Source organism: Mauremys reevesii, linkage group 5 (assembly GCF_016161935.1).
Source record: "Mauremys reevesii isolate NIE-2019 linkage group 5, ASM1616193v1, whole genome shotgun sequence".
Taxonomy (NCBI): Eukaryota; Metazoa; Chordata; order Testudines; family Geoemydidae; genus Mauremys; species Mauremys reevesii.
Window position 1 is genome coordinate 82,724,064 of NC_052627.1, and position 23,457 is coordinate 82,747,520.

The 23,457-nt window shown below is 39.0% G+C and overlaps 2 long non-coding RNA genes across 2 annotated transcripts in view; both read left to right on the forward strand.

Annotated features, from left to right (window-relative positions):
• LOC120405769 overlaps positions 1 to 16,788 on the forward strand; it is a 30,283-nt gene extending 13,495 nt beyond the window's left edge. Inside the window, exons 2-3 of the long non-coding RNA XR_005598851.1 lie at positions 364 to 460; positions 15,560 to 16,788. This is a non-coding gene — a long non-coding RNA (uncharacterized LOC120405769). The remainder of the gene's footprint in view (positions 1 to 363; positions 461 to 15,559) is intronic.
• Positions 1 to 23,457, forward strand: part of LOC120405767 — an 88,656-nt gene that overhangs the window by 59,286 nt on the left and 5,913 nt on the right. The gene's annotated exons all lie outside the window — the stretch shown is intronic.

Sequence of the window (23,457 nt, forward strand, 5' to 3'; positions counted from 1 at the left end):
CTAGCGCTGGTTAAGAATTTTCCAACACAGTATTTTTTAATGAGAAAATATGGATTTGTTGAAACTGAAAGTGGTTGCAAGAAAGGGTCAAATTTGAAAAAGTTTTGTAACTGTCAACATGTCCCATTTTGACATTTTTTTAAATGAAAGGTTTCATTTAGTTTCAAAATGACTTCTTTTGCTTTGAAATTTTAGTTAATTTATACTAAAAATATAAAAGGTTGAACTAGAAACAAAACATTTCAAAGCTATTAAAATTGAACATTTCAGATGACCCAATTTCCCCTCACTCCCCTTAAAAACTTGGATTATGAGTTCATGAAACTTTAGAGGTTTTGACTTTTTTGTCTTGATGTAAGACAGGGGGAAAAACTGAAATCTCAGAATCACATGGGATGGACAGACTGTTTCCTTCCCAAGACTGCCTAGCATCTGCCCCAGTTACTTGAATTAGGCCTTGGTAAGAGGATTTGAGCCTAAATATGTAAATATGTTGTTGATTGATACCCCTCTGTTCAAGCCTTTCTTGTGATTTGGCTTTGTGCATATATTGCAAGTTTTAGAAGGTAATATGCCCAATGACTCTTTTTTAGCTGACAGTGACCGCTTTTTTTTGCAGATTTCACCAGACGTCATTTTCCACTTAAATGGTGTGCACACAAATGTAGTGTGTAGTTAACTTATTGTACTGCCTGGAGCACCTGCTTACTGTACATGGTATTTCATTTTGCAGAGTGGAGTGAGGTTCCAATACCCATTATTTGCATATGTTGCTACATAGCATGCAACCAGTTCATCCATAGAACAGACACAGTATGGACAGGAACAGAACACGACAATATGCCTCCAAACCTGTTCAGTCCTTTGCCTCTTTTCTAGCAGCAGTTGTCAACATGACCATGAATTTGGGTGAAGGTTTATTATGGTATGATTTCATTATAGGTATTTTTCTTCAATTTATAACTCAAAACCACTCCACTTTGAAACTTGACACACAATACATTTTTCCTTAAGAACTTTTAGTTTCTTACCTAATTTAAAATCTATCTTTAATTGTAAAAAAAAATCCCAGGTTAGGGTTCTTTTGTATTTGTATAAATTAAATATGGGTTTAATTTAAGAGCTGAAAAAAGTAAAAAGTTACATTATCGTGCAGCTTAGTCAGTAGTACACTATTTTCACTACTCTTTGCTGTTACAAATCTTATGTATTGGATAACTATAATTAGAGAAAAATATATAAAAAAGAGCCAGTTTCGGAGTTGAGAGCTCTTTTGACCATATGATCTATGTATCTGCAGCTCTCATATTTTCCTATAATATGTACAGAAAATATTACACATTTAAAGTGGGAAATGGCACTTTTACCATTTATGAAATGTTTGTTGTGTTTGTTGTTGCATCAGTGAGGTCACTATTATATGCATGAAACTCAAGAAAGTACAAGAAATACCTGCTGAGGAGCTTTCCTTGATACTCTGGAGCAATTTTAATGATAGAGAGTTATTTCCATCATACTGCTGGTGCTTTTGTGAAGCTGAAGTAAGCAAGCAAAATACTTTTCTGGGACATGTCAAATAGCAAGCAATTCTGAAACTGGAAAAATCTTATGCAACTTCTTCATCACAAACAGGGTCGGCACCAGGCCACAGCACGCCAAGCGCGTGCTTGGGGCGGCAAGCCACGGGGGGCATTCTGCCGGTCGCCGCGAGGGCGGCAGGCAGGCTGCCTTCACCGGCTTGCCTGCGGAGGGTCTGCTGGTCCCACGGCTTCAGTGGACCTCCCACAGGCATGCCTGCGGAGGGTCCGCAGAAGCCGCGGGACCAGCGGACCCACCGCAGGCATGCCGCCGAATGCAGCCTGCCTGCCGTGCTTGGGGCAGCAAAATCCCTAGAGCCGCCCCTGCTCACAAAATGAAAATCTTCAAGGAGACCATGAAAGATCAGTATGGAGAATGAAAATTTATATGGTAACATCAATGGATAGCATAATCTGCTGGATGCATGAAGACGAAATCCTATGTCGTGCATTGAAAAGCCATTCCACTTGACCCAGTATTACATTTAAAAGTCTATTTGAAGTGGATCAAGCTCTCCACATCTTTACCCACTTTTAAGATCTAAAAAAAACAGCCCAGACCATTCATCTGTAAAATCTTTCAATTCCCTCAAGTTTCTCAGATATTTTAAGCAATAGAAACTTTGCCTCTATTTACATATCAAGGGAATTAGCTTTACTTTGCACAAGATTTAACTTGTAAAACCACACTGAGAGCAAGGTATTAGATATGATGGAGTCAAAACTCTCAGGGTCAAAAATATCATTCTGCCACAGGCACAATGTACAGTAGTATTAAAAGTTGAAACAAAAGAGTTTACTGATACTAAAGAAATATATCAGTAACATTAATACTGCTAAAATACAGTCAAATGAATAGAATAGGATAAGAATTGTGGACAATTATGTTTCTAAATTTTGTAATACTCATACTATGAAATATCTCCCAGTCACTAGTTAGTTTTCCCTTGCACTAAACTTTACTCTGTGCTAACTCTGAAAACACTCGAGATCAATAACTTCAGTTGACTGTTAGGAGCTGTGGTGTGGAAAAAGTCATATCATCTTTAAAGCAAATTTGAAAAGAATGTAGCCTCTTTGCAGATCAAGTGCCACCTGGATTGATTCTAGCTAGATCCTTAGGGCTGGAAAAATGTAGAAAATATGCTATCATAGAAAGTGGCTAATAGTGGCTAATACAAATGCTAGGACTTGTGGTGTTGAGTACTATTATTAATGGCAGGAAGAATGTTGGATAATGAGGGGACAAAAATGGCTGACTATTAAACTATGTAGGTTGACCAAAGCTAGAGCTTGTGAGGAACTCTAGAATTATATAACCAAAGATGGGCAACATGACAGCAGATGAAATTCCACATAGAAAAGTGGATGATACTGCACATTTAAAAGCACACTTCAAACTACATGAACATACGGATAGGTAGGGACAAGTAAGTCACATCCCACCTTTGCCCTGGCCACATCCCCATGCTAACTCTGCACTACTGGAGGATATCCCTACAATGGGGTGAATCTATTATGGTCAAATAATCCAGTGTAAGGGTTACTTTCAGCCAGCATTGTGGTGCAAAGAAGCCATAGTGCAGTAACTGACCTGTAGAAGCAGCAAAGAATCCTGTGGCACCTTATAGACTAACAGACGTTTTGCAGCATGAGCTTTCGTGGGTGAATACCCACTTCTTCGGATGCAAGCACCGAAGAAGTGGGTATTCATCCACGAAAGCTCATGCTGCAAAATGTCTGTTAGTCTATAAGGTGCCACAGGATTCTTTGCTGCTTCTACAGAACCAGACTAACACGGCTACCCCTCTGATAACTGACCTGGGTTCTTCTGACGCCATTGTCATTGGACTGTTGTGAGCTGTATCTCCTCTGTTCACCATTTGTCCACCTCTTGTTCATTTATATACTTTGATTTTATTATACCTTATAATTGTACAGGATTCCTAAGTACTTTGAGTTTTAATCAGGAGATACTCTTGTGTGTGTGGACAAAATCCTATGCTCTGTAGCAAAGTGTTTTGTTTTGAATGTGTACTGTAGAGATATGTTCATCCTAGTGTAATTGTTAATAATAAGGAATCTCTTCTTTTAGGGCAAATTCACTACCAAGTGCATAGCCTGAGTACTTCAGCTAGGCTTTGGAAGATCTCTGGAGAGGGCAGAGAAACTTCCTCCTCACAAATTACAGAAAGGCTACTCCATTCTAAAGACTAGTGTAGCCACTGCAGATTTAGCATCTGGTTTCATGAGTGTGATAAAGATCTGTGTAGGTCTGACTCCTTTCACCCCTGCCCTTTCTGTGTGCTGCTACACAGGAAACTCCTGCAACCTAAGTTCAGCTCAGAGTGAGTGTGCAACTCCTGCAAGGCCTTCATGAATCTTGCTCTCTAGTGCATACAACTGCACCAGTTCTGCCACTGCTGAATTTTAACTATAGCTACCGCACTGCTATTTAAAAAGAAAAGTTGCAGTCCACGCAAGCCTGTCTAAGACACAGCTAAATGAGAAAAGGAGGCCATGGGATTCGAGGCAGTTTCTGTATAAAATTCAGACACTTTTAGTTGTTGGAAAATATCATTTTGCTTCTTTAAGATCAATACTGCCCTCATCCTCCTGCAGCGATTACATTCAGAAATGGGTGCATTGTTTTGTCATACCGTGATTAATTTCCTCTCGCCAATCATTGGAGTTTTAGTCAGCAGGAGCAATTTAAGTTACCATTAATATTCGTATCACAGTTCTGCCAAGAAGGTCTGACCAAGATTACGGGCTCTCACACTGTACTCATAGAGAGGTAGAGACAATCTCTACAGTGAAGTGTTTACACTCTAAGAAAGCAGAATATGTCTTCACATGTGGATCTTATTGCATTCCCTCTCACACCACACAAAAAAATTAAAATAGCTTGTGAAAAGGTTTTCAGAGAGGGTGATAGCTCCAAACAAAGCAAACAAAGGCAGACAGCTAAATTACTCATCTCTTGGTGGGCCAGAGTACAAAGACAGTTAATTCATTATCAAAGAAGGCATTGCTTGGCGGATTAGTTCTGCAACTTGCAGTTTTTACACAGTGTGCTCTATTATAAAGTTAAAGGAATAGTATTAGTACTATTCGCCCAGACAAAACTGTGTAACATTTAACCCAGATTTTCTTACAATGGGTTACAAATCTATGATCTATGATAAGCCACTAGAGACAGAACTAAAATCACTGAATTCTTTTTACATCAAACCACATGTTCATCTCAGATCAACATCCCCAAAATGGATTAAGATTTGAGTTTGTCTACCAAAATTTTTTCCATTCCTGAAAAGAAAAGCTCTTTCAAAATAGTTAATTTTGTGGTCCAAATGATTCAAGACTAAGCTTAACATATCCCTATATATTCAGTCTAAGTATTAAGAAGGTGGCTTCCTCCGTGCACCCATATAGGGAGCAACAAGGGTAAGGCATTTCCTAACTCTCCTGTGCAAGTTACCCACACTCCTCCAGATCGCAGCAAGTAGGACATGAGCAGCTTCCACGGGCCACGACCTCCCCTTCCACACAGGTGAGAGGAGAATGAGCAGGTAGGAGCAGCCATGGGATAGAGTCTTTACTTTGACCCTTGTGTTTTGGCCAGCATAGCTTGGCCTGCACAAATGGGGAGTAATCTGAACCAGCCAAAGAACTCCCACGGATTGCTTTCCCCCAGAAGCAAATAGGGAACCAGGGACTGTATTGTCTTTGGTTGCTCTTGGGGCAGAGCAGCTATGTACTGCCTTTTTGTCAGGTCTCATGGTAAATCCACAATCAGCACCTAGCTTTTCAAATTCTTTCTGATCTCAGTGTATTCATTTCTAGCAGGATAACTCAACAGCTGGGTTCCATTTTAAAAACTGTTAGAAAGAAAACATGAACTATCTGTGATGTATGTTTTTGGACTTGAATAATATACAAATACCCCAAATGATACCTTTCCTCTTCTCTGCAACTTGGGGGGTGGAGGGGATTACATCTAACTAGAGAAACAGGCTGTCCAAATTGAAAACAAGTACAGTACCAAGAGGAGTAAGACTTGAGAGTAAAATAGCAAACTCGGGGCTTTCATTGTACATCAGAATCTTGAGAAGGGATATGTTTCTGAATGTAAATAGATTAGTAAAAAGACCACTTGGGCTGTATGATTTTATCATATTATTCAAACTAAATAAGGTCAGGCTTAGTTATCTCCTGAATAGGAGATCTCCAAAGGGACTCCCTGATGCTGGAGAAGGTGACGCTAGTAACTCAAGAGGTATTCTTGCCTCTGGCTAGCTACAGAACAAGTGCCTTAGTTTAGTGATAGAGAACTATGCTGCTCATTGTTTCATTTTTAAGTCCTACTCCTAATTTTATTGAAGCCAATGGCAAAATTCCCTTTTGCTTAAACAGGAACAGAAACAGGCCTTTAGGTCTAAGCCCCCTTCAAGTGCATAGACTAAATATGATGCTGTGCATTGAATTTTGTCACAGAGGAACCCGGGACAAAGAAATCCTACGTTACAGTTGAGAAAAGGGATGTGGAGGGAGGAATAGATGGCTGATTTGGCAGATTCTCTAGTCCTTGGGTGATGTGTGTGCATATAATGCTTTGATTACAGCCTATACATTTTATATCTTATGAATTTTTACTGCTTCTTTGGTGGTCCTCAAAGGCTCCTACTAAAATAATTAAGCTGTGGGATAAAAAAAGAAAGGGTTTTCATGGATTGAGAACTGTTAAAGGACAGGGAACAAAGGGTAGGAATTAGACTAGTGGTGTTCCCAAGGGTCAGTCCTAGTTCCAATCCTATTCAATTTATTCATAAATGATCTGGAGAAGGGTAAACAGTGAGAAACAAAAAGTTGCAGATGATACTAAACTACTACTAAACTACTAGAAGATAGTAAGAGTGTAAGAAGAATTGAAGATCTCAAAAAACTAAGTCAAAAGCAAACAAAATGCAAAATAAACAAATGGTGGATAAAAAATAAAAAGTATAAAAATGTAAAAATGGAAACATTAAAAAAAATAACCCAAAAATATAGGGGGCTAATTTAGCTATAATGAGTCAGGAAGAGGAAAGATCTTGGAGGATAGTTGGAGGAAGATCAAGAGAGATGTGCAGCAGTGCGGTCAAAAAAAAAAGGATGGATGTTAGGGAGGATAAAGGAAATAGAAAAGATAGAGAGATATAATGATATATATATATGTTATAAACAAAAATAAATCTATTTTACTCCAACACTGTGTAGTGTGTGGTCTCCTCAAGATATTCTAGCACTAGAAAAGTTCAGAAAGAAAGCAAAAAAAATGATTAGGGAATAGAGAAGGTTTAGAGAGAGGAAGATTAAAAAGGCTAGGACTCTTCAGTTTGAAAAGAGAAGAAGAAGGGGGGGGGATGGATAGAGAGGTATATAAGATGGAGTGATGGAGAGAAAGTGGAAAGGAAAAGTTATTTACTTATCACATCATACAAAGAACTAGGGTCACAAAAAAAAATTAATAGGCAGCAGGTTTAAAACAAATAAAAAAGGTTCTTCTTTCACATGGCGCACAGTCAACCTATGTACCCAGCAAGGTAAATTCTGAGCATCTTTCATACAAAATAAGTTGGCAATAATTAGGTTTCTACTGGACTTCCTGGGCTCTCTGGTGCTTTCCCTTTTCAGTGTATTAAAAACTCTGTTTGGAGTAGGGATGTTTCATTGATTTGGTTGCCTCAGGACTTTATTTATTAAGGGTTTGGGCTTTTCTTTGGAGGAGTTTTTAAGGGATAGTTGATTAGAGGCAGGTGGTTGATGTTGAGAATGTCATCCTTGTTACAGGCTTCCTCAAAGAAGAACATTTTGACATATTTCTTAAAGATGATCAGACAGGATTAATCTAACGAAATGACCCCTGGAAGTATATTCCATAGCTGGATCCTTTCTATTGAGAGTGCTGCATCTTGGACTTTGTATATATATGAATATGTGTACATATATTACATTTAGTATATGTAATACATTATAATATATATAAAACATTATGCATTAAATATTAAATCAAGGAAATATACTTTTAGTTTTAAGATTATGGAGAATGTTGTAGTGATAGAACTCAGTCTTGAAATGCTTCTGATTTTCTTGGCCCTTGTCATTCAGAGTTCAGATCTGATGCAGAGCAAGGACTTTTTGCATTGGTCAATGGTCTTCTCCTGGTGACAGACAAACATCAGGTGCCAGTGATGATAATAACAGATGTAACTGATGTCTTTGATACTGTGGCTCATGAGATATTGTCATTTGAATACACTGTGACCCTGTGTTGGAGTGTATAAACCCCACAGTGGCCAACAAAGGGTTAACAGGAGCCTAAGAGCCCAGTTAGCCCACCTTGTTGCATTTGAAGGCATGTCAGGCTCATTTCAGTATCAGACCCATCTGGGGAGGAGTTAGATGGTTACCATGAAAGCAGTTCAGAGCAATTGTGAGAGGAGACACACAGGGGTCAGGAGGCAATTAGAAGGTTAGTGTGGGCCTGAACAGTTAGTTATGCTATTTGGCTGCACCTGGACTAATTAAGGATGAAGCCCAGCTGGGGAAGAAGCAGGGTAATAACTATAAAGTAGGAAATCACAGACTAGAAGACAACTGCACAGAATGAGCAAGGAACTTTGCAGTCACTCTCTGGGTATTAAAAAGGGAGGATTAAGCTGGAAGCCTAGGGGGAAAGTTTTAGCCCTAGGATCATCTTGTAAATACAGAAGGTTGGTAAAAGGCTAGGAGTGATATAAAGCAGCTTCCAAGATAAAGCTGGTTGCTGTGGTGAGGAGTCAGGAGAAAAAGGAAGGATCAGGACTTCCAGCAAGAGAGCCCTTGGAGGTGTTCAAATGAGTAAGGAAAACTTAACAGGGATGAAAGGTGGAAGTTGGCTTAAATTAGTACTCTTGGTTTAGGATTTGCTTGGGGGGATTCCAGGGGATAGCCTTGTGAGTGCTGGCCAAGACAAAGGTGAATCTAGAGGTTGTGGGGATAAGGCCTAGAGAAAGGCTATATAGAAAGAAGTCTGGGAAGGCAGGTGCAAGGAGTCAGATGGAGCAGTCCTTGGCTGATGGTTATGGAGTTCCTGTGTTGGAAATAAGTGGAGTGGGAGGGCCTGGGGTCTCCTACCAATACTGGTGAGGTGTTGTGAGGCCAGCGAAGGGGACAAGAATGATCGCAAGCCCTAAGGGAAGGGTGTGCACACCAAAGTCCAGGGCTGAAGACTAGCTGTAAACACACTGGACTCTAAATTGTTGGACTTCCTGTTACTCTGAAAGAGGTGGGACTAAATCATGATCTGGCTGGAGAGTTGAGTTATGGGAAGATACTGTCACAGGGCTGGAGCAACTGTTAGCAGAGGGAGTTAGAGGAGGTAGCCTGCTATGCCCAACCACAATCTGGTGCTATAGCAGTGAGTCAAGTCCTATATGGTCTCCTATTTAAGTATTCAGAAAACCTTTATTTGGTTTTTTGCTAATGTCTAGGGGCTGAGCTATTATAAGCTCTTGTCTACAATCAGCTTTTGCTTCCATTTGTTTTGATTGCCAGTACTTGGTTAGGACCCAGAGAATTAACCTGCAAGAAGCTGAGCTGAAACAATCGATAATATCTAATAAGTTACACAAAATAATAGGAGATTGATTCTTTGTATATAAGTGTCCTCCATGGAGGAATAAAAAGGTAACTATAAATTAGCCTTGATCAGCCAAGGGAAACAACAAAAGAGTTTGTACATTAAGGTGTAAGTCAGCACTATGTGTCTGTGCCTTTTTTTTTTAAATGAAAGGAAGAAATATGTGTCTCATAGGAAATAAAGTATATCCTGGCTCAGCTTTTCTAAGGCCTCATGCTATTGTTGCAGTGTTTACACACAGTGTTTGATTCCTTAAAAGCCATGACTCTATTTTCATATAAAAACGTATCCCTTCCACAACTCAAGTTATCCTGTAGACAGGTTAAATTAATGAAACTACTGCAAATACTATACAGCAGGGGTTCTTAGACTGGGGGTCGGGACCCCTTAAGGGGTTACGAGGCTATTACATGGGGGTCATGAGCTGTCAGCCTACACCCCAAACCCCACTTTGCCTCCAGCATTTATAATGGTGTTAAATACATTAAAAAGTGCTTTTAATTGATGGGAGAGGGGTCACACTCAGAGGTTTGCTGTGTGAAAGGGGTCACCAGTACAAAAGTTTGAGAACCCCTGCTATACATGATTAGAGGAATCTTGAACTCTCTGATGGGGTGAGGATGAAAGTGGTAGCCTCCCAGTAATCTTTGCTGATCAAGGTCTACTTTATCTCTGAGAAGGTGAGATTATAAAATTAAAATCCTAACCAAAATCATCATCAGATCCAGATTAGTTTTAGGATATGGTTCAACCTTTTGGTTCAAGGTTTGGGTTTAATGGTGCCAAAAGTCTCTTAAGACTTCTGAACTGGATCCAGAAAAGTGTGTCATCTTGGATTTTTTTAGTCAAATTTTGAACCAAATTATATGCACACTTTTATCAGAACCTCTACCTCTTCAAAGTTTTCATGGTATTGAAAACATATGGTCACTGAAATAGTCAGCAGCAGTACACAGAATGAATTTCTTTTCTTTTCCCATCTGCCAGTAGTTACCCGGGAAATGCAATGGTAATAATATGACTCAGTGTCATGCTCTGAGTATCCCCTTCCATTCCATTCCTCTATTCAATTTAGGTAAAGAAATCTAACTAGTTGTTAGATTTTAATATTTTTCCAACTAGGCCATACCTATTCTGGCTTACACCCTCCTTTTCTGGCCAGCTTCTGCATTCTCAGCATGGAAATTTAATCATTAAAATCTCCTGTTTTCTCAGAGGAATTAAACATGTACATGCAGTTCTATGTTATTTGAGGCAGTATCAAGAAATCAAGCTTACACTGAGGAAGGAGTACAGACCAATAAAAACTGCATTAGTCATTTGTTTTGAAATACTTTTTTTTTCCTTTTAATTTATATTGCAAAGACCAACCTCTCCACAGGGTATATTATAATTCATCACTCATCAGCCATATCTTGTCCTGGGAAGATACATCAAGACAAAGGTTAACATTTGTTTTCATATTTTTCTCAAGAGGTATATATTAAAAATGCAAACTTTTATTTTAAAGGACTTGAACTACATTGAGGGGAAGCACAGGACTTAGAGTCAAGCTGGAGCTGTAGACAGGAAACTTGGGTTCTGCCACGGACTCCCTATGTGACTTTGGACAAATCACATATTCTCTGATTCAGTTTCCCCAGCTAGAGAATAGAAATAATGCTTTCTTACCATGCAGGGATTCTGTGGTACTTAATTTATTAATGTTTATGAAACACTGATTTCCCAGATGCACAAAGGGACTTAAGGATTCCAATGCTTACCACTGCAATGCCTAACTTTTAGGCCCCTGGGAAATCAATGGAACATCAATGGGAATGGCAATGCCTGGGTTAGACGTCTATGCTCCTTGTGCAATGCATGGGGAGAGAATCCACAAAAGATGGAATGCTAGGCAGGGAGTTGCCTAAAATAGCCAATGGGAGATGCCAAAGAGTGGGGTGTGTCCTAGGCCTTTGCCGTTTAAGCATTAAATCAAGTGTGTGCAGCAGGGAGGCATCTATCTCTACTTGGGATTCACAGCTGGGAACCTGGAGACAGGTGGCTTAGGTGCTTAAGCTGTTTCTTGCAAGAAGGCATTAAGCACTTGGCTAACAATACAAAATGGCTACCTCCCTTAACTAGTAGTGCAGTATTAAAAGCATTCCCCCAGAAAGAGGGATGCCCAGGTTCACTCCATAATTGTCCTGCCTTGTATATTCCCCCTGCAGTTGTTGTACAAGCTGCTGTCAGACAAGATACCAGGGAAGATAGACCATGGCCTGACCCAGTATGACAGCTTTTATATCCTTAATTCCCTGCCTCCGCGGAGTAATGACTTGAACAGGGGGTCTCCCACCTCTCATGAGAGTTCCCTAACCACAAGGTTATAGGATACACTAATGTGGGTTTCCCTCAGTTTCTTGTTGAAGCTGTTCCACTTTGGACAAATGAATTTTGAACCGAGTCAGACCTGGTAAGTGTGCTCAGACCATCTCAACTGGATTGGGCTCTGCAAGCAATATAAGAGTGCATACGCCTACCTTCCCTCGGTTTGTGGATTGCACAGAGGCTTAAGTGGGAGATAGGTGTTTGGACACCTAGAGTGAGGCAGCAGCGCTCATGCCCAGAGGTAGAAACATGGGTACCTAGAGAATTTTTACAGTGACAAGTTAGGTATCAAGTGAGTTTAAGTGCCTTCAGGTATAGGGGGCTGCTAAGCAGGGGATTTGTGAACTGCAGATTTAGGCACCTATATATCTTTGTGGATCTGGGCCCATAGACAATATAAGTGTAAAGGATTATAATCATAATAAAATACTTAAAATATGGTGGTTGCGATACATGGGCTTGACACAAAGCTATTACATGGCACATTTCAGCAGTAGATCTCAAGCCACTTTACAAGGAAGAGCAATATCATTATTTCCATTTTACAAGTTGGGAAATGGAAGCACAAAGAGGTGAAATGACTTGTCTAAGGTTTCTGGCAGGTCAAGGACAGAGCTGAGACCAGAACCCTGGTCTCTTGAGTCCTCGTCAAGGGCTGTATGTACTAGATCATGTTGCCTCTCAATGCTTTAGATCAATTTGCATGTGAAAAGCTGAATAGAAAATGTCCAATACTGTATTTAATGTCTAGTTAAGTTGCTAGTAATGCAGTCTTCACCTGATGGCCAGGCACATGTAATCCACTACCTAACTACAATGCAAATCAGCAATATTTCCCCCAGCTTTTATGCATTGTTCTGCTTTTGGAACTCCTACTCACTCACATAATAATAGAGATATTCCCATCTCCTAGAACTGGAAAGGACCTTGAAAGGTCATTGAGTCCAGCCCCCTACCTTTACTAGCAGGACCAAGTACTGATTTTGCCCTAGATCTCTAAGTGCCCCCTCAAGGATTGAACTCACAATCCTTGGTTTAGCTGGCCAATGCTCAAACCACTGAGCTATCCCTCCCCCTCAAAATACTAGCTGTTTTTGTTTTTCTTCAGATTTTACAAACATACAGTAATATATCCAATATCCTATTATTATGATGAAATATATAAATAGAGCAGTGGTATACATTTATGCTGCATTTATTAATTAACATATATAAGATGTGTTTCCTGTTGTAAAGAGTTTACAATCTAGGAATGAGAGTCTGATGTCCTTTCTAATATTAAATAGCCCCCTAATCCAGGATTAGATTTATCAGTTTCAGGGACAAAGTACTCCTAGGTTTAGATACCATTTGTCATGAATAAAGGATATTGGAAAGAGAAGTGAGTGAAAGCCCTACCCTGCAACTTTGAGTCAACCTTCCCTCCTCAACAAAGGCATTAGGTCTCTATAATATTGGTCTTAACCCCCATGTCACAGATCCACAGGTGTGTGCCTTGCCTTCGACGTTTAGACACTCTTTGGGTGGGTATCCTTTTTATTGCTAGGTCATGAACCTCCATGGTTGCAAGAGTAAGCCATATGACCTCCCTACCCCAAGCCTGAGTCACTGACTTTGACACTTCTGTTTCTCGCTGTGGCTCTTTAAATTTTTTTTGAACTTATTGGAACTCCTGTTGGACACTTTACCTCTGTGGGAAGACATGCAACCAGCAGTTTAGTAGTACCATAGGATGGCCGTTGTACTACTCCTCTGTAAAGCATTATTTAGGGTAGATTGGAAAAGCAAAGCTTGCATCAGAGTCCACATTTGCAATATTATCTGCCCCTTGGCCAAAGTCTCCAGAACTTCATTTCTCTTTCTCCTGCTTGTTCAGCAGAGTTCTTAATCCTGACTGATGACACCTCAGAACTTAGGTTTCAGTTACAGTCTTGCTCCTTCCCTCAGTTATCCTTCCCTTCGCTGCCAGTCTTTAAAAGTTGATGTTGAGTCTTCCATTGTTTCTCCAAGACAACTTCATTCATATGTAAACAGATCTTGATAGTTTATTCACACTAAACAAGATCTGCTTATGTGATTCTTACCTGTTCCCCTCTCCCAAGAAAGCGACAAAGAGCCCTGTGGCACCTTATAGACTAACAGATGTATTGGAGCATAAGCTTTCAGGGGTGAATACCCACCTCATCAGACACATGAAAGAAAGAAACTAACCTCTTCACACACAGTGAATAACAATGAAAAGGTGAAACTGAGTAATATATATTTTTTCCTATAAAAATACTACAAAATTCTCCACATTCTCCATACCCTGTTCTATTGGTTATAAGGAGTATGAGAAATCCTTCTTGGTGCTATACCACATCTCTCTCAGCACCTCTCAAAGCAATGAATGGCCAAGTTTTGGCTGGTTTAAGAGAAGAGGTTGTATTTTCTGCCTCTTGACTTAAATGGAAATGGTTAGTTTAAACCATATATAGTCAATCACTTCTATAAAACAGATGGAAAGTTCCTCACAGCAGAACAAACAAACAGACCAACAAACACCACACCAAACACTTGCCAAGAGAAGGTAGCTTGAATTTACCAAGCTGTCCTCCACCTAGCAGTTTGCTGATAGTTAGGACTCGCAGGATGCTGTGGTGGAGAAGAAAACTCTTAGCTTATCCCAGAGTCCTACCATAGAACTTCAAATATTCTTTAAACCACATTCAATTGGATTCAGAAGGATGACCTCCTCCTCCCACTTTCCACTCAGTATGCTTCCATCTACCCCCAGACATCTACCAGTAAGTACAGAAGTACTTGCCTCTGAGTTTTCCTACCATGATCACCACCATGGAGGCTAGATGCTACTAGCACAGGTGCACCAGAAATCTCTAGGCCCTTGTGGAAGAGAACACCTTCTGAGCTGATTCTGAGGCAGACCCAGAATCTAGATTTCATGAGGATAGTGACATCTTTTATTTTTTTCCCAAATTTCCATTATTTTTATTGAGTATTTGCTTTTCTGATTATTTGCTTTGTGATTTGAAAACATATTTATTGTAGAAGAGTTCAACACAGCTATTTCTGAGCCCCTCTAACACTTATCCATCACTGGAATCTATTTCTCCTCTCCAGTTTTGTCATTTTTTTGTAATAAAGTATTTTCTCAACTAATAAAAATCAAGTGTCTTGGCACTGTTGAAGTGTCTACATTTCAGGGAACTTGTGAAGAAATGTAAACTGCATTATAAACAATACTACTATTCTCAGTTTACTACACTAGGTATACTGGTAGCAGTACTTTATTTTTAAAGTGGGAAAATAGTCATTGTAAGCAAAGTCATTTTTACAGCACAATAAACACTTGCATGTTACTGTATAGGTCAAATAGCACATGCTAAATGTTCTGCAACCAAAATGTAACACCAACAGCCTTATTTAATAACAGCTTGGAGAGTAATTTCAGATTAATCAACCTCAGATCTTTCTGTGGCAAATCAGCATCTGTCTATAGGCACTTGAATACTTGGGGCTAGGGGCAGAGGCGAGGGGGAGGGGGTAGGAGGAGAACCTTAACTTTCATTTGTTTCATCCACGTGGTTAATGTTTGTTACTTGTGATTCCTCGTGTTACTTCTAAAATTCAATTTCAGTAAAAGATAGATAGCTCTACTCCTCCCACAATGGATGTCTGATAGCATGGACTGAATATCTTTTACAGTCCTGCTACAAATGCTTGTTGTGAAGAGGCAGACTTGGAATACAGCATGTATGCTATTTTATTCCAAGTTCTTGCTCAGTATCATATGTGTATCTGCTTCTCAGGAAATTACTGCTGGATGGATCTGATTCTTTGTGCCCAGAAATTTCTCAAAGAAGCTTTCCAAGGCACTTTCTAAATGAAATATGTGCTGCTTTGATTTGGTCTTCACTTGCTGATGTTTTTTTTATCCTTTCTCTTACAGTGTAGCTGTCTTTATTCTCCATCCTCAAAAGCTGAGTTTTGTGAGGATGCTGCCACTAGCCAGAGTGTTTGTTCTCTCACCCCAACTATTGCTCCTTTCATGTATACAAAATTCTCTGGAATGGCAACCTGTCAACAGAGAGTCAAAGAACTTTAGCACTGCAAAAGTTGAAATCAGAATCATATGCATTAAGTGTAATCCTGCCTGGACAGTCAAATACTGTTTCAAAATGACTTCTTGATGATACACTATAAACTTAGATCTGATGAAAGATTAAAGGAATTGGTTGTAGGGCCAACATATTGTGTTCCAAGCAGAAGTACATGAAATGTTTAGATATCTATAAATATCCCCAGACCTTGTTGTCTTTTCAACTGTTAGACTGTCCTACTATTTATAGGGAAAGACGCAACAGTGAAAATATATTATTGTGCTTAGAATACTTATATTAATAGTAATTTTACCTTTTAAATTTTATTCTATCACTTGCTTCACTGTTCAAACAACCTTTATGCATTAAAAAAATCCATGAAAAAGGCCATAGTTAGTCTAAAGTTTCACCATTTGAATTGCACACTGAGAGTTTGTATATTAATCCAGCTATTTTGGGTACTTTTAAGAGCTTGATCCAGCAAACATTGACTTCAATATGGTCTGCCCATATAGTCCTTCTTGTAGGATAGGTTCTGAAGATTGTTTTATCTTTCAGAACTTCAAAATATGGGGGTAATGTGGAAAATTTGGGATAACTCCTACACTCCCACCACCAGATAGTGCAAGTCAGAATACTCTGGGACTTTCCAGAAGAAAAACAAGTGGTGAATTTGAAATTTGTTAAATGAAATGTGTTTCTAGGCTTAAGCATAGCTCTCTGTCTTGAAGAAATAAGTGTCATCTTGTTATAAAACTAAGATATAGGCTAGGAAGACAGAGCAGAAACTAAGCAAATGCCTTAGGTGTGGTGGTGGTGGTCACATTCTGCCAAGCTTTCCTTGCTTTTTCAAGAAAGTTGATGATATAGTTTAATTTGCCTAATTTCTGGGGAAACTGTCAACGAGCTACATTATGGGGCAAATTGTACAGCCCTTACTCACACATATAATTCAAATGGTCACAATGGGATTAGTCACATGAGTAAGGGCTGCAGATTTTTTTTCTCTTTGGAACGGAGGACGTGGATGAATTGAGATTTGCCATGGAATATTCTTTCATTAATCTGTAAGAGAACAATAAACCAAAAGAAAAATCATGTAAATATATATGTTTCCTATTTTAAAGTATTTCCCTACTTGTTTAACAAAAAACGAATAGAGATCATACGAAAATCTAGCTAGCTATTCACAAATTGCCTATTGTGATCTAGTAAAGCTGTTGAAAAGACAAAATTCACTCAAGTGCTTTGTATGTATTCTGTTAACTCTCCATTTACACAGTTCAACAATACTTATTAGTCTAGATAGTAAACTTGGGTGTATAATATAAATCATTTAGTCCTGCTAAGCTATAAATCACTGCACTTCAGTGATCTAAAGGTATGAGATTAAGCTCATCTCTTTTCCATTAATATTCTTATCCTTTGTTAGGGACAGCAGCTGTTAAATCATACAGCGTAAAACTTTTCATAGATATTTTTCTAATATGGCATAATGTAATACAGCTGGGCCATTTCAGTTATGATGCCTACTACAATATTTCATTCCCAAATCAGACACTGTAGGTTTGCTGCATCTTTTGACAAGAGACCATCATTCAGTTTCTTCTTTAGTATATTGGCCTGTCTTAACAAAGCTGCACCCAGTGCTGGAGTTTAGAATGTATACTAATAACATTAATGATGATACTAGGAATTCTTCATACAGAGCAATATATAAAAAGCATGTGTACTTACTTTCTCCAGTCCAGTCTGTATTAAATGAAGTCTTCAAAATTCAATAAAATGATGTGAAGAATGGGGAGTTCAGGTGTCAGAACAAAGAGAGGCTGAAGGCGCCATTTTAATGCTGCCTATTCTGAACAGGTTTAGCACTGACAGACTTCCAGCACTGACTAAACTTGAACCAGCAAAGCCAAATACATATGTTTAGAAGTAAGCGAGACTGAGGATTGTCAGCTCATGATACTGGAATCATAGCAATGTATGTCTGGAAGAGATTTCAAGAGGGCACCTGCACGGAGGGACCAGATATATCTAGATCATCCATGAAAGGTATTTGTCTAACCTGTTCTTAAATCTTCCAATGACAAGGATTCCACAGCCTCCTTCTGCTTAACTATAGTTGGAAAGTTTTTCCTAATATCTAACCTCAATCTCCTTTGCTGCAGATTAAGACCATTACTTCTTGTCCTACCTTCAGTGGACATGGACAACACTTAATCACAGTCCTCTTTATAACAACCCTTAATATATTTGAAGAGTTATCAGGTTCCCACTTAGTCTTCTTGTCTCAAGACTAAACATGCCCAGTTTTGTTTTTTAAACATTTCCTTATGTCAAGTTTTCTAATCTTTCCATCATTGTTTTGCTGTCTTCTGGATTATCTCAAATTTGTTCACATCTTTCCTAAAGCATGGCACCCCAAAACACACACAATATTCCTCCTGAGGCCTGACCTGTGCTGAGTATAACAGGAAAATTACCTCCTGTGTCTAACATTTGACACTCCTGTTAAAACATCCCATATTAGCCTTCTCAGCAACTGTCTCATATTGTTAACTCATTGAATTTGTGATCAGCTATAACACCCAGCTCCTTTTCAGCAGTACTACCACCTAACCAGTTATTTCACACTTCATAGTTGTGCATTTGATTTTCCCTCTACTTTACCCTTATCTTTATTGAATTTCATCTTGTTGAATTCAGACCAATTTTCCAATTGGTCAGGATCACTTTGAATTCTAATCCTGTTGTCCAAAGTGCTAGCAATCCCTCCTATCTTCGCTCCATTACCCAAGTCTAATGAAAATATTGACTACAGTATTACCATACCCCGAACAGATTTTTGTGGGATCCCATCATGCCCAGTTGGACAGCCAACCACTGATAATTACTAATTGAGTAATTATCTTTCAACCAGTTTTGCATCCATTTTATAGTAATTTAATCTAGACCAGATTTCCCTAGTTTGCCCATTGAAATGTTATGTGTGACTGTGTGAAATGCCTTACAAAAATCATGATATCACATCTATAGCTCCCCCTCTCCCATCTAGTGGGACAGTAACTCTGTCAAATAAGGAAATTAGATTGGTTTGGCATGATTCCATTTTGGCTATTAATAGGGTGACCAGATAGCAAGTGTGAAAATCAGGACAGGGAGTGGAAGGTAATAGGCACCTATATAAGACAAAGACCCAAATTTCAGGACTGTCCCTATAAAATTAGGACATCTGGTCACCATACCTATTAAACTCTTTATCCTCTACATGCTTACAAATTTACTGCTTAATTATTTGTTTCAATATCTTTCCAAAATTAATACCAAAATTAGTCTGACTGGTGTGTATTTCCCTAGCTCCTATTTTTCCCCTTTTTAAAGATAGGTAGGTACTATGTTTGCCCTTCTCCAGTCCTCTGGGACCTGACCCACCGCCCATGCACTTGAATACATCTAATCACCTAAATATTCTTTTACCTGTTCTTTACCTATTCTGGCTTGTGTTCCTTCCTGTTACTATGACTCAGTGGGTCACAGCTGAGGATGCCAAATTCATAACAGACTGCTGAGACATAGGGCAGACTCACCTCAAACTTGTGGTTATTCTATCATTAGACTATACCAAGCCAGTAACAAAAGTAAACTTCTATATCAGCACACTAGTTAACAAGAATCCAAAAAGCCAGTCTCTTTAGGCATTCCAGCCCTTGGCTCACCATCCAGACATTAGACTTTATGATGAGTGTTTACTGAAAACCAGTTTAATCAAATATAAAGTACTTCTAATTCCAAGGGAACAGCCACTTAATCAGGTCAATATATAACTCATATCTTACCCAATAATCATTCTTATGCCAATCCTTTAGTGACTAAAAGTTTAATAATAAAAGAAAAGAAGAGAATTATAAATGGTTAATAGCTCTTATAGATATACACAAGTGATTTTTCAGTGTTCATAGATCAGGATCATACCAGTGATGGAATAAACTACTATCTTTCAAAAGCCTCCCTGGAATTACCCAACCAGATTGGTGGTCATCAGTCCTTGTTTAGAGCTTTCTGGTTAGAAATCCAATCCAAAGAAATGAAGCAGGAAATGAAGGAAAATGGAGATCTCAGGCGCCTTTTTATATCCTCTGCCATGTGCATGGAATTCTACTGTCTCAAACAAAGCCCACAACCCCCGTTTGTGGAAAGTTATTGGCCTAAGATGGCATCCAGGATCACATAAGCATATCACACGTCCTTACATAGTTTACTGATCCACAGGGGAGGCCACTGGCCCCTTAGATTGTGAGGCATCCGCAGAAGGAGCTATCTGGGTGGAATGAGTTTCTTCTATGGCCCATTGTGAGAGCTAAGTGTCCTTGATGGGCCATCAATACATAGCTGTCTGACCCTAATATAAATTCTGTTTGGGGGTGGTACCCAGCAATATAGCACATGTGTAAGATACCAGTATGTAGCCAATATTCATAACTTCAGATATAAAGATGAGACATGCATATAGACAGGATAATCCTACTTAGCAAATCATAACTTTTCCATTGACACCTTACATGACATACATTCTACAACATTTTTTTCAACTGTATAACAATAGCAATATCAATTATATAAATGGTCACATTCAATCAACAACATCACACTTCTCCCTTGTTATTAATATGGTGTTATGTATCCAGTCACCATCAACCTTTTTAATGTATATTTTGCTTCAGTCTTCATTAAACGTCTCAGCCTTCTTGATGTCATCAGTTATAAGCTCTTCTTTCCCACTAAGTAGAGCAGTGGTGGGCAACCAGCAGCTTCCTGCAGCTCTCATTGGCCAGGAACGGCTAACCAGGGCCACTGGGAGCTGCGGGGGGTATGCCTGCAGACAGTCAACATCAGCAAAATGTCTCGCGGCCTGTGATCAGATTACCCTGATTAGCCGCATGCGGCAGGTTGCCCATCACTGAAGTAGAAGCTCTAAATTTGCCTTCGGTGTTCATTTTTTCTCTTGCTCTGAATGTATTTATAGAACCTCTCTTTACTGATGTCACTTGATATTTGTAACTCATTTTGTGCCTTAATCTTTCTGATATGGCCTGATCCTTATCTCACCAACACTAGTTTTACCTGCATATAACTATATCAACTTCACTAAAGTTCCTCCTGATATACACTGGTGTAAGTGAGATCAGAATCAAGCCCAATGTGTTAATACTGGCAAGAAAAATCACTTACAGGATCACCAATTTTTGAATTTTTCTTTTACAATTGGAAAGTAGTTGGAGGGGAGATGTAAACCTATATTACACTATATTGCTAGAGTTTATGCTATCCTGGCCCTTGTTTCCATTCTTTCACTACATATATTGCTAACTCTTGAAATTAAGTTTCTTAGGGCAGGTCTACACTAAGGGCGGGGGTCGAACTAGGGTATGCAAGTTCAGCTACGTGAATAGCGTAGCTGAACTCGAAGTACCCTAGTTCGAACTACTTACCCGTCCAGACGCCGCGGGATCGAAGTCCGTGGCTCCAAGGTCGACTCCGCCACCGCCGTTTGCAGTGGTGGAGTACCGGAGTCGACCGGAGCGCGCGGGGAGTTCGAACTATCGCATCTAGATTGGACGCGATAGTTCGAACTCCGAGAAGTCGAACTCACCGCGTCGACCCAGCAGGTAAGTGTAGACTAGTCCTTAAATATGTATTTAATTTAGTAAATTTGTTTAAATCAATTAATATATAAAATCATCTAGTTAAATGTTATATTATGGCCCTGATTCTGCTCTTGTTTGCTGACTTAGAGTGACTCCACTCTGGTCACTGTACAAAATAGGCAATGTACAGTCACTGTAGAAAATTTAGGACAGTGTGTTCTGCAATGAAATATTTTGTTTATTTTATTCAAATTTGAATTTTATTAAAACTTTAACTATGTAACACAGAGTGGATAATGAATTGTTGTACCTCCAGAGTTTTCCTTCCTCTCCTCCCCCTCTCACCCCTGGACTGAACTTCACATTCTTTTGAGGCCTATAGATTCAATCATATTTCATAAGCACAAACTCCAGATCACGATTACAGCAACCATCCTTCAAATGGCTGGATGGAGCCCATCATCACCATATTGTTGACCTGATAGGTCATCACTGAGAAATATATTAAGATAAAATTGCGGCCCCACTGAAGTCAATAGTAAAACACCCCTTGAGTACACAATCTACTCTGTTCCCCAATGTTGAATATTAAGTATGATCTCTTTGCGCTATTCGTAGCAGATACCAGCCCAGATGCCTTCAAGTGATGCACAAGGTAGTAAAAGTAATATATCCCCCTTGTAAAATGATGTTTCCTTTTACATAGTGCCTTTATATTAACTTCTAATGGGAATCTATGCTTCTAACTCCTTAAATAGTTTTGGAAATCCCACCCCTCAAGCGCTCTACAGCCTACATGGGTACTATTGCCTAAATCACTTGGCTTCTAACCTTAGACAAAAAGGGGAATATTAAATCCACAACACCCTGCCTTCTCTGTATCCAAACATCACATATATTCCTTCCAATTCTATAGTGGTGGTAATGTTTCTCAGTCTCTACCCAGTGTAACATATCTTTCTCAGCTCATAACAGTTTGCACACTATGTGTGTAAAACATAAGACATCAGAAGTCTATGTTGTTCTTAGCTAGCTGAGATGTAATTTAAACTTCCCAATGTGAATTTTTCCTAACTGGCTTAGGAGTTTTCTGGACCTGGTTAACCTGGCAGGCAGGCAGGCAGGGTGGGTATCCCTACAGGCTCATCAAGTAGGATGAAAGTTTAGATGCCCTGCAGGTTGCACTCCTCTCCTAATAAGCTCTCTAATTTGAATAATCTCCAAGACACAGTTTGTTTTCCTTGTATTTAATGAAGCCACAAGTACATTATTTACGGCATAGTATGAATGGAATCTCTAACATGAAATTGACATATTTTGTATGAGAAAATAGTAAGATCACAGTTTAGATCTACAGCCAAACTGTACATTATCTTTGAAAAGTCAGGGTGGTTATTTAGACTTCATGGGTATATTTGAAATAATACAAATGCCTAAACCCAGCATAACAAGACAGTAAGTCAAAATTGGATATATTAGTAAATGAAAGCAGTGGTGTTTCATCTTGTTATACCATAACTGATTTTTATCTATTGTATGATGACCTGAACGCGTTAAATAAAGAACACCATCTATTTATAGGCTTTCTAAAGTGCAGGGATCTTTATACTCCCTACAGTTTAGAAGGTGATTACTGACTAAGTAAATAGTTTATACTAAAAGCAGTTCATCCTGATATAACTCTATTGTAGAGCTGGTCAAAGAAGGGGCACGTTCTTCATGCAACTCTTGTGATTTCTGCCCTCTGTCCCCCCTCCTTGTCAAATAATGCTAACTGTATTGATTTAACTGGAGATACCTGACAGATTAAATAAAACCACAATATTTTTTCATTTTAAGTGTTTAATCACTCACGTAGAATGATAGTTTCAGTGATAAATTGAAACATGGCCCCAAACCATCCATGGGATCAATAATCTAAACACTAAATTGATGAGCTATTAGAGACAATGTAAGTAGACAAGTACTGTGCACGCCAATATGCTTTAGCTGCTGCTTCTTTAGAATTATTCTAGATGGTTCTAGTGGCTAATAGAAGACTAAAGATTCTAAAAAAAGGTTATTTGTAAAGTCACACTGTAAGCAGATCAGTCCAATTG